This window comes from Oncorhynchus mykiss, chromosome 7 (genome assembly GCF_057628025.1).
Source record: "Oncorhynchus mykiss isolate SJ-2025 chromosome 7, ASM5762802v1, whole genome shotgun sequence".
NCBI classification, from domain to species: domain Eukaryota; kingdom Metazoa; phylum Chordata; class Actinopteri; order Salmoniformes; family Salmonidae; genus Oncorhynchus; species Oncorhynchus mykiss.
The window spans coordinates 51,006,370-51,018,281 of NC_143028.1; the positions used below are offsets into that span (position 1 = coordinate 51,006,370).

The following is an 11,912-nucleotide window of genomic DNA, read 5'->3' on the forward strand; positions in this document are numbered from 1 at the left end:
GTTCAGGTATCTATGCCTTCTTTAGTACAGGAACAATGGTGGCCATCTTGAAGCATGTGGGGACAGCAGACTGGGATAGGGAGCGAATGAATATGTCCGTAAACACACCAGCCAGCTGGTCTGCGCATGCGCTGAGGACGCAGCTAGGGATGCTGTCTGGGCCAGCAGCCTTGCGAGGGTTAACACATTTAAATGTCTTGGTAGCAGGTTGCGTCAGTGGTTGTTATCCTCAAAGCAGGCAAAGGGGTTTAGCTTGTCTGGAAGCAAGACGTCAGTGTCCATGACGTGTCTGGTTCTTTTTGTAGTCTTTTTGTAGTCTGTAATTGCCTGTAGACCCTGCCACATACGTCTCGAGTCCGGGCCATTAAATTGAGTCTCCATTTTGTCCCTATACTGACATTGCTTGTTTGATTGCCTAGCAGAGGGAATAACTACACTGTTCATATTCAGCCATATTCCCCGACCTCTTTCCATTGTTGAATGCGGTGGTTCGCGCTTTCAGTTTTGCACAAATGCCGCCTTCTATCCACAGTTTCTGGTTGAGGTAGTTTTGTTTATAGTTTCTGGTTGGGTACAACATCTCCAATGCACTTCCTAATAAACTCACTCACCGAGTCAGCGTATAAATGGTTGTCATTGTCTGAGGCTTCCCAAGAACATCTTCCAGTCCACGTGATCAAAACAATCTTGAAGCGTGGATTCCGATTGGTCAGACCAGCGTTGAATGGTTCTAGTCATGGGTACATCCTGATCGAGTTTCTGCCTATAGGACAGTACGAGCAAGATGGAGTCGTGGTTGGATTTGCCAAAGGGAGGGCAGGGGAGGGCCTTGTATGCGTCGCAGAAGTTAGAGTAGCAGTGGTTCAGTGTTGTTCTGGACTGTACTTAACTTACCTCACCTCAGGTACCTTATGCAAGCATTAAAATTAGATTTTAAAAATATTAAAAAACACCTTATGGAACAGTGGGGACTGTGAAGCAACAAACATAGGCACAGACACATGCTTACACACATGGATTTTGTACTGATATATATATATATATATATATATATATATATACACACACAGTGCCTTGCGAAAGTATTCGGCCCCCTTGAACTTTGCGACCTTTTGCCACATTTCATGCTTCAAACATAAAGATATAAAACTGTATTTTTTTGTGAAGAATCAACAACAAGTGGGACACAATCATGAAGTGGAACGACATTTATTGGATATTTCAAACTTTTTTAACAAATCAAAAACTGAAAAATTGGGCGTGCAAAATTATTCAGCCCCTTTACTTTCAGTGCAGCAAACTCTCTCCAGCAGTTCAGTGAGGATCTCTGAATGATCCAATGTTGACCTAAATGACTAATGAGGATAAATACAATCCACCTGTGTGTAATCAAGTCTCCGTATAAATGCACCTGCACTGTGATAGTCTCAGAGGTCCGTTAAAAGCGCAGAGAGCATCATGAAGAACAAGGAACACACCAGGCAGGTCCGAGATACTGTTGTGAAGAAGTTTAAAGCTGGATTTGGATACAAAAAGATTTCCCAAGCTTTAAACATCCCAAGGAGCACTGTGTAAGCGATAATATTGAAATGGAAGGAGTATCAGACCACTGCAAATCTACCAAGACCTGGCCGTCCCTCTAAACTTTCAGCTCATACAAGGAGAAGACTGATCAGAGATGCAGCCAAGAGGCCCATGATCACTCTGGATGAACTGCAGAGATCTACAGCTGAGGTGGGAGACTCTGTCCATAGGACAACAATCAGTCGTATATTGCACAAATCTGGCCTTTATGGAAGAGTGGCAAGAAGAAAGCCATTTCTTAATGATATCCATAAAAAGTGTCGTTTAAAGTTTGCCACAAGCCACCTGGGAGACACACCAAACATGTGGAAGAAGGTGCTCTGGTCAGATGAAACCAAAATTGAACTTTTTGGCAACAATGCAAAATGTTATGTTTGGCGTAAAAGCAACACAGCTGAACACACCATCCCCACTGTCAAACATGGTGGTGGCAGCATCATGGTTTGGGCCTGCTTTTCTTCAGCAGGGACAGGGAAGATGGTTAAAATTGATGGGAAGATGGATGGAGCCAAATACAGGACCATTCTGGAAGAAAACCTGATGGAGTCTGCAAAAGACCTGAGACTGGGATGGAGATTTGTCTTCCAACAAGACAATGATCCAAAACATAAAGCAAAATCTACAATGGAATGGTTCAAAAATAAACATATCCAGGTGTTAGAATGGCCAAGTCAAAGTCCAGACCTGAATCCAATCGAGAATCTGTGGAAAGAACTGAAAACTGCTGTTCACAAATGCTCTCCATCCAACCTCACTGAGCTCAAGCTGTTTTGCAAGGAGGAATGGGAAAAAATGTCAGTCTCTCGATGTGCAAAACTGATAGAGACATACCCCAAGCGACTTACAGCTGTAACCGCAGCAAAAGGTGGCGCTACAAAGTATTAACTTAAGGGGGCTGAATAATTTTGCACGCCCAATTTTTCAGTTTTTGATTTGTTAAAAAAGTTTGAAATATCCAATATCCAAATGTCGTTCCACTTCATGATTGTGTCCCACTTGTTGTTGATTCTTCACAAAAAAATACAGTTTTATATCTTTATGTTTGAAGCCTGAAATGTGGCAAAAGGTCGCAAAGTTCAAGGGGGCCGAATACTTTCGCAAGGCACTGTATATAGTAGTGGTGGAGTAGTAGTGGTGGGCCAGAGGGCACAAAGTCTGTACAATTTAAAAAACATTACAATATTTTCAAACTGCATTAATTTTGCTGGACCACAGGAAGAGCAGCTGCTTCCTTGGATTCTCTGGTCTGATGAAAGCAAGATTGAACTCTTTGGCCTGAATTCCAAGCATCATGTCTGGAGGAAACCTTGCACCAACCCTAAGATGAAGTATGGTGGAGGCATGCTGTGGGGGTGTTTTTCAGCGGTAGGGACGGGAAGTATTCAGGATCGAGGGAAAGATGAACGGAGCAAAGTAGAGAGGTCCTTGATGAAAACCTGACATAGCCTACGGTTTATATTTTAATGAAGTCATCTCACTTTTTATACGTCGCTTGCTTGTATCAATTGTATCAATTGATCACAAAGATGAATAAACCATGTGATTCCGTGTTTAGCAGATATCTGAGTAGACTAGAAAACGACGTGGGAGGGCAAAAATGTATCTAACCAAGCACTTAGATGTTCTACGAGTGACCTTAGGCAAGCGTTAAATGCTCATAATTTAAGTGCAATGTTAATAACGATGCTTTTGGGAACCAGCTCTGAGATTTAACGATGCTCCTACAAAGGTTCTAACAGTGAATTTAATCTTTAAGCTGCAATATATGTAACTAGCTTTCTGCCGTGTTTGTTCAGTCAAAGTCCTTTGGTTGAGTTCTATACAGCTGCCACTGACATCTTTTGATTTCCTTGTGTTTTTTTCTCCTCTCCATTCTGGGCAGTCTGATCCTCCCCAATCTTTTCCCAGAGCCGTAGCGACTAGAATCCACACAGCATGTAAACATGCTGCTCCAGAGCCAGTACTGTTCTTCCTTCAGACACGAATACATTTACACCATGATCACATTAACTTGTAAATGTCCAAATTCACCAGAAATGACATTCAGTAGCTCCTACCTATGTATAACTTTATGAGCTAGATTACCGTTCTTTGCAATTCATTTATTTTAATGTGCAATCGTTAGCATATTTAGCTAGCAGCCTCCATGTAAATTCACTGTTACTTGTGCCAATTTTGTTAGCTTTGTGGCAAGCGACAACCAATGGTATTTTTTGCATTTCTCTGGCGCCCCCTTGTGTAATAAGCCGGTAATATTGTAAAGCTGAGGATGAGAGAACGATGGTACGACGATACCACAACCTGTATAGAAGTACAGGGAGTGGGGGGGTTGCAGACAGACATCCCACCATGTTTTTTTGTTGTTTTTTTATAAACGGCCCATCCATCCACATTCCTCAAATAGTGCTTACCTGTTGTGCTACAGACAATATGGGTCTATTCTACTGTATGTTCTCCATTTCACAATTCACTGAACAGGCCAGAAGACTAATATTTCTGCTGTTGACCTGTAGAAATTCATATTTGATATACAAATACATAATTTACTGTAGTTAAAGTCTGTATGTAGATGTTAATTTGTTCTGACTGTTTACAAACAAAGTCTGTATGCTTGGAACTTTAGTTGTGGAACGCCTGCTGACATTGAGCATTGCCCATATGAAGGTCATGAATACATGTGAAAAGGTTGCTTTGAGGTCATACACTGACAGGCTATTTCTCAGAAATGTCTAATAGGGCGATTCTGTGTAGAGGTCAACCTGAGCACAAATCAAGTTAGTCATTTACAAATGAAACCATGTTCATAATTATGAGTGAGAGTGAGTGAGTGAGTGAGTGAGTGAGTGAGTGAGTGAGAGTGAGAACAACAATATAAAAAATTGGCAACAATTTCAAAGATTTGTATTTTCTTCTGTGTACCACTCCCTGGTACACCGCGTTGTACCAGATCTTCAGTTTCTTGGTAATTTCTCACATGGAATAGTCTCCATTTCTCAGAACAAGAATAGACTGACGAGTTTCAGGTCTTTGTTTCTGGACATTTTGAGCCTGTAATCGAACCCATAAATGATGAGGATCCAGATACTCAACTAGTCTAAAGAAGGCCAGTTTTATGGCTTCTTTAAAATCATCACAACAGTTTTCAGCTGTGCTAACATAATTGCAAAATGGTTTCCTAACGATCAATTAGCCTTTTAAAATTATAAACTTGGATTAGCGAACACAACGTGCCACTGGAACACAGGAGTGATGGTTGCTGATAATGGGCCTCTGTACTCCTATGTAGATCTTCCATTAAAAAGCTGCCATTTCCAGCTACAATAGTCATTTACAACATTAACCATGTTTCCACTCTATTACTGATCAATTCGATGTATTTTAAGGGACAAAAAAAGTGACCCCAAACTGTTGAACGGTAGTAATATATATAACATTACTCCGTACATACATATATATATATACACACACACAGTTGAAGACTGAAGTTTACATAGACTTGTGTCATTAAAACTCGTTTTTCAATTACTCCACAAATTTCTTGTTAACAAACTATAGTTTTGGCAAGTCGGTTAGGACAACTACTTTGCGCATGACACATGTAATTTTTCCAACAATTGTTTACAGAGAAATTATTTCACAATCCCAGGGGGTCAGAAGTTTACATACACTAAGTTGACTGTGCCTTTAAACAGCTTGGAAAACTCCAGAAAATGATGTCATGGCTTTAGAAGCTTTGGATAGGCTAATTGACATTTGAGACAATTGGAGGTTTATCTGTGGATGCATTTCAAGGCCTACTTTCAAACCCAGTGCCTCTTTGCTTGACATCATGGGAAAATCAATAGAAATCAGCTAAGACTTCTGAAAAAAAAATAATTGGTAGACCTCCACAAGTCTGGTTCATCCTTGGGAGCAATTTCTAAACGCCTGAAGGTACCACGTTCATCTGTGCAAAAAATAGTACGCAAGTATAAACACCATGGGACCACGCAGCCATCATACCGCTCAGGAGGGAGACGCGTTCTGGCTCCTAGAGATGAACGTACTTTGGTGTAAAAAGTGCAAATCAATCCCAGAACAGCAGCAAAGGACCTTGTGAAGATGCTGGAGGAAACAGGCACAAAAGTATCTATATCCACAGTAAAACAAGTCCTATATCGACAACCTGACAGGCCGCTCAGCAAGGAAGAAGCCACTGCTCCAAAACCGCCATAAAAAAGCCAAACTACGGTTTGCAACTGCACAAAGATCGTACTTTCTGGTGAAATTTCCTCTGGTCTGATGAAACAAAAATATAACTGTTTGGCCATAATGACCATCGTTATGTTAGGAGGAAAAAGCGGGAGGCTTGCAAGCCGAAGAACACCATCCCAACCGTGAGGAACATGGGTGGCAGCATCATGCTGTGGGTGTGCTTTGCTGCAGGAGGGACTGGTGCACTTCACAAAATGGATGGCATCACGAGGAAATGTGAATATCTTGAAGCAACATCAAGACAGTCAGGAAGTTAAAGCCTGGTCGCAAATGGGTCTTTGAAATGGACAATGACCACAAGCATACATCCAAAGTTGTGGCAAAATGGCTTCAGGACAACAGAGTCAAGGTATTGGAGAGGCCATCACAAAGCCATGACCTCAATCCTATAGACAATTTGTGGGCAGAACTGAAAAAAAGTGTGTGCGAGCAAGGAGGCCTACAAACCTGACTCAGTTGCACCAGCATTGTCAGGAGGAATGGGCAGAAATGTACCCAACTTATTGTGGGAAGCTTGTGGAAGGCTACCTGAAATGTTTGACCCAAGTTTAACAATTTAAAGGCAATGCTACCAAATACTGATTGAGTGTATGTAAACTTCTGACCCACTGGGAATGTGATGAAAGAAATAAAAGCTGAAATAAATATTATTCTATTATTCTGACATTTCACATTCTTAAAATAAAGTGGTGATCCTAACTGACAGGGAATTTTTACTAGGATTAAATGTCAGGAATTGTGAAAATGTATTTGGTGTATGTAAACTTCTGACTTCAACTGTACATGTTAGGGTGCCTGGTCTTGTACACTACTTTCTTGTGATTGACCACAAGTTTAGATGTATTTATTTTTTTACCCCCTTTTTCGTAGTATCCAATTAGTAGTTACTATCTTGTCTCATTGTTACAACTCCCGTACGGGCTCGGGTGGCACAGCTAGCTGCAATGCAGTGCCCTAGACCACTGCGCCACCTGGGAATGTGAAATGTCAGAATAATAGAATAATTATTTATTTCAGCTTTTATTTCTTTCATCACATTCCCAGTGGGTCAGAAGTTTACATCAGAAACACAACCAAGCCGCACTACTTCTTAACACAGCGCGCATCCAACCCGGAAGCCAGCCGCACCAATGTGTCGGAGGAAACACTGTGCACCTTGGTTAGCGTGCACTGCGCCCGGCCCGCCACAGGAGTCGCTGGTGCGCGATGAGACAAGGATATCCCTACCGGCCCTCCCTAACCTGGACGACGCTAGGCCACGGACCTCCCAGTCGCGGCCGGCTGCGACAGAGCCTGGGCGCGAACCCAGAGTTCGCGCCGCAGCTAGCGCTGCGATGCAGCGTGGCGCAGACCACTGCGCCACCTGGGAGGCCAAATCTTTAAGAATTTAATGGCAATTTCTGAATCTAACATCCATAACGAAGGGTGACACATCCATCACGTTGTTTTTCCTCACTAAAATCCTAATAATGGAAATGACAATCTTTTTAACATTTTCATTTCTGTGTTCAGAAATGTCTGTGTATTCTATTATTCTAACTCTCAACAGTAAGTTGAGACCCAGACTGAGTTCCTAATGTATGTATGTTTTTTTTATTATTGGTCAGCAGGCCTACAAAAATGGGGGCCACTAGTTGCCCATCCCTACAAACATAAAACGTTTAATTTATTTTGTTTGTCTAGTCTATAAGACATTAAAGTTGTGATTTTGCATGCAAATGTAATGGAATCGCCCAATAGTGAAAGTAGTTGAGTCAGGGTGAGAATGGGAGATTTCCTCTAAAATAGAAGTGTCAATGGTATGTAGTCAGGACTTAGTGAGATGGATAAAAGACCAGGCCTAACCAAATTACATTTGAACCCTATTGTCTTAAATGGTGAGGGTCAGGCAACAGAACTCAGTTTCCCACTGTGTGTTATAACATGTACAAATATGCTTACGCAATAAGGCCCAAGAGGGTGTGTTATATGGCCAATATACCACGGCTAAGGGCCATTCTTATATGCAACGCGGAGTGCCTGGATACAGCCCTTAGCCGTGGTATATTGGCCATATACCACAAACCCACGAGGTGCCTTATTTATTTTCTAAAACTGGTTACCAACGTAATTAGAGCAGTAAAAATAAATGCTTTATCATACCCGGTGTATACAGTCTGATATACCACGGCTGTCAGCCAATCAGCATTCAGGGCTCGAACCACCCAGTTCATCATCATCATCATTATTATTATTATTATTATTATTATTATTATTATTATTATTATTATTATTATTATTATTATTATTATTATTATTATTATTATTATTATTATTATTATTATTATTATTATTATTATTATTATTATTATACTGCATATAGGCCTAGTATGAACTACACCAGGGTTCCCCAACCTTCAGTCCGCAGGTGGTTTTATTTGGCCCCACATGTTTTCTGAGCAAAAATAATGTTTTTCATAATTTTATTTTCATTGTTGGACATAAAAAAATAAAAAAAATTGTAAGCAAGGTTTGAAATTGTGTTTTAGTGAAATAATGATATCCGTTTGGGCTTCTTGCAGTCAAACCCTGGACTACAGAGAGGTGAATGATGGAGTCTCTCTCTCGCTCTCTCACTTTGTGAATGTTGGAAAAAAATATTTGTTCCTTTCTAAACATAACAATGTAAATACAAAGAGGACTCGGACCACAAAATAGCTGAAGTGAACTGGCAAAAGAGTTGAGTCCTCATTCAAAGGCAAGGGCAGTATGAATACAAAGAGGACAGAGTTCATTTGCTCTTTTTTTTTATCCCAGAGTTGACTTTAAAGAGGACTGAGATCAGCTCTTTTGAAAGAGGATTATATGTGAAAACACCCTAAAAAGAAGTTGGGGGACAAGCTACGAAGGAAAAATACAGGTACCGCCAAGTAGCGCATGGACTTGACAGTGCCATCTTGCTCCTGAAACCTGGATTCACTGGTAGACGTAACATAGTAAATGAAAATCTGGGACACAAACTACTATGCATGTATTATTTTGTGGTGCACATCACTTGTTTTGTATGATATGTTACAAATTTGCAACACATTTGAGGTGTTATGCATTCCAATTTGCTGTGGCTAATTCTAACATTAGCTAGGTGGCTAACATTAGCTAGGCTAGGGGTTAAGGTGTTAGGGTTAGGTTAAGTTTAGGGTTAACAATAGGATGGTACTGTCGGATAATCTAAAAACTGCGCTATTGTTTGAGGAGAATACACACACACACACACACACACACACATAAAAAATAAAAACTTACACGGCAACTGGTTTGATACATTCACCGCTGAAGGTAAATAATGTACTTACATTCAGTAATCTGTTTTGTCATCCTGAGGCTCCCAGAGATAAAATGTAGCATAGTTTTGTTTGATAAAATCAATTTTTATATTCAAATGTAGGAACTGGGTTCTAAAGTTAACCCCAGCTGTTTCTGGGGTTAAAATTATTTAACCTAACAAAGGTTAAATAAAATAAAGACTATTTTGAATTTCCTGTATTTACGTTTACTATGTTATGTACAGTCTATGACACCAGGCTGTACTCTTGGCCATCCTACAAAAGGTAAGAACTGGAATAACATTTGAACAGATGACAGAGACATTAGGTTTGGACCATTGTTTTCTTAGAGGAGGAGCATTACTTTACCCATTAGTCTATATATGCGTATTTGATTGGACACCCTACTATGGGTACGTCTAGTGAGACCAGCCTGCTTGATAGGCTCTGTTTGGCCCCCAGCGCCCGGCTTTCCAGCAAAGTTATCCTTATATAAGAGGTGTATCACAAACACGGTTTATACATAGCAGCGGCATAGCTCTGGATAGAGTGTCATCAACCATATGTCCACGGAAACCAGAGGTTGGTCATAAATGGCAAAGTCATCAGGGTAGGAAATTGCATTTGACAGTTCAGAGATTTAAAAAAGTGCACCAAATTGCACAAACATAGCATAAATATTTATAACATGTTTGTAGCGGTCAATGCTTTAGGAAAAGGATGGGCTGACTACCAACTCATATCCAACAAATACAATTATTTAACCTATACTGTTTATTAATGCAATTACCTAGCCTATATTGTTTATTCTTAGGCAAAACATGAATAAAAAAATTCAAGACACTTAAAATGGTAAAAACACAAGCCTTTTTATCCAGCAGTGTCCGTGAACGCTGGAGCTGAATGACAGTGAAATCGATTTTCAAAGTGGAAACTATGGCGCACAATGCATGATCAGCTACTTTAATATAAAATAACCTAGCTAGTTTTCCAGAGTTGGCCCATGGCGATTTACGATTCGCAGAAGTTAATCGGTGGAATATTACTTACACGCTCTGAAGGTCAGATGATACGAAGTTGGGAGTGCAGGTTCTGGAAATTACGTGGGTCTTCCACCAGTGCGCTCCAATGCGGTCAGTGGAATCGCTCGTATCCTCAAACACAAACTACGCTAAAAAAAAATATATATAAAAAAAAAAGGCATTATGTGTCATTAATAATTTCAGAAAAATGGATGATACTGGCACTCCAGCTGCTAATTGTTTTTATTTCCGCTGGCTGTGATGTTGTCAGCGGGGCTTGGCGCGTCCCAGGTCACCTGTGTTCACTTGTGACAACTCCGGCAACCAATAGACGGGGTTGGAAGAGCGCACATAGAAATATGGGGGGGTGTCGTAAAAAATGTTTTGCAAACAAACATATATACAAACTATTTATATTGCTAGGAATCCTAAACAAACTAATATTATTAGCAGTTTAATTAAATATACAACAATTTTATCAATATCAGATTTTCTGAAATAAATCATTATCAAAACCATTCAATTGTACAACTTGTCCTGTTTTCTTTGTAACAAAATTCTGTATGTCAATCCAAAACATTTTACGATAAATACAGGCAACAAAAAAAACAAATGCTAACTGGTCTCCTTCTCCATTCCACAGAATATTCAGTTTGAATATTTCCATAGCGTGTTCGGCCAAAAAAATCTTTCTGAGGGAAATGTAGTATCACAAACAATATTCCTAATCTGTTTATTACTACGTTTATATTTGATGTTAATATTGCAATTAATATATTTTAATGTAAATCTATGTTACTTACATCAACCACAGAGGAATAAAAGCAATATTTAAAAAAAAACATTGGAATCACATAAAAAACAATTGCATATTATTTTGGGGTTCGTGTAGTTCTATTGGACAAGGGTATGTTCGGGGGAAGTGACGTTTTATAGTTGAGTTGACTGTCAGTGCATGCATGGGGTGTTATCCTTAGGCTACTCTAAACAGTTACAAAACATTATTTTTCTATTGGACAGATTTAGGTAGGACCCTCCCTGTTTGCTGAACCTGTCCAATAGAAACACTAGTTTACGTTGCAAACGTTTTGCAACTGTTTGGAGTAAGGATTATACCCCAGTACTTTACTTGGTTGAACCAGGATTGGCTTTAATGGTCCCACATTCCCAACTGCCTGACAATTTTCCTTTTAAATGGACCATACATTGCTGCATACCTTCCTTGTCTTTGCTCTCACTAATGCTTGTGTGTGTATTGCTATTAAATCATGGTGTTGAAACTGAATGGCAGGGTTTCACAGTAGTTGCAATCAGTGTATTCATGGTGCCAAGAGAAGCCAGGCTTCCCCAAAATAATTACCAAGAAAAATATATATATTAATTGATATATCTTTTGTCTCTCTGTGTTTCATTACTTGTCTTAAATTCACAAGAGCCTAATTGTATCTCACAGGAGAAAGCATCCGAGTGAGTGAAACAGCACCCCTGTCCCTTGACATGTAGGCCATCTACAGTGGGGCAAAAAAGTATTTAGTCAGCCACTAATTGTGCAAGTTCTCCCACTTAAAAGATGAGAGAGGCCTGTAATTTTCATCATAGGTACACTTCAACTATGATAGACAAAATGAGAAAAAAAAATCCAGAAAATCACATTGTAGGATTTTTAATGAATTTATTTGCAAATGATGGTGGAAAATAAGTATTTGGTCAATAACAAAAGTTTATCTCAATACTTTGTTATATACCCTTT

At 39.7% G+C, this 11,912-nt stretch overlaps 1 protein-coding gene across 4 annotated transcripts in view; it reads right to left on the reverse strand.

The window, feature by feature from the left end:
- Nucleotides 1–10,491, reverse strand: part of tfeb (transcription factor EB) — a 107,590-nt gene extending 97,099 nt beyond the window's left edge. For all 4 annotated transcript variants that reach the window (XM_090241259.1, XM_036983571.2, XM_036983572.2 and 1 more), the window contains exon 1: nt 10,191–10,491. The gene's annotated coding sequence lies outside the window, so the exon portion shown is untranslated. The remainder of the gene's footprint in view (nt 1–10,190) is intronic.
- Nucleotides 10,492–11,912: the final 1,421 nt, after the last annotated feature.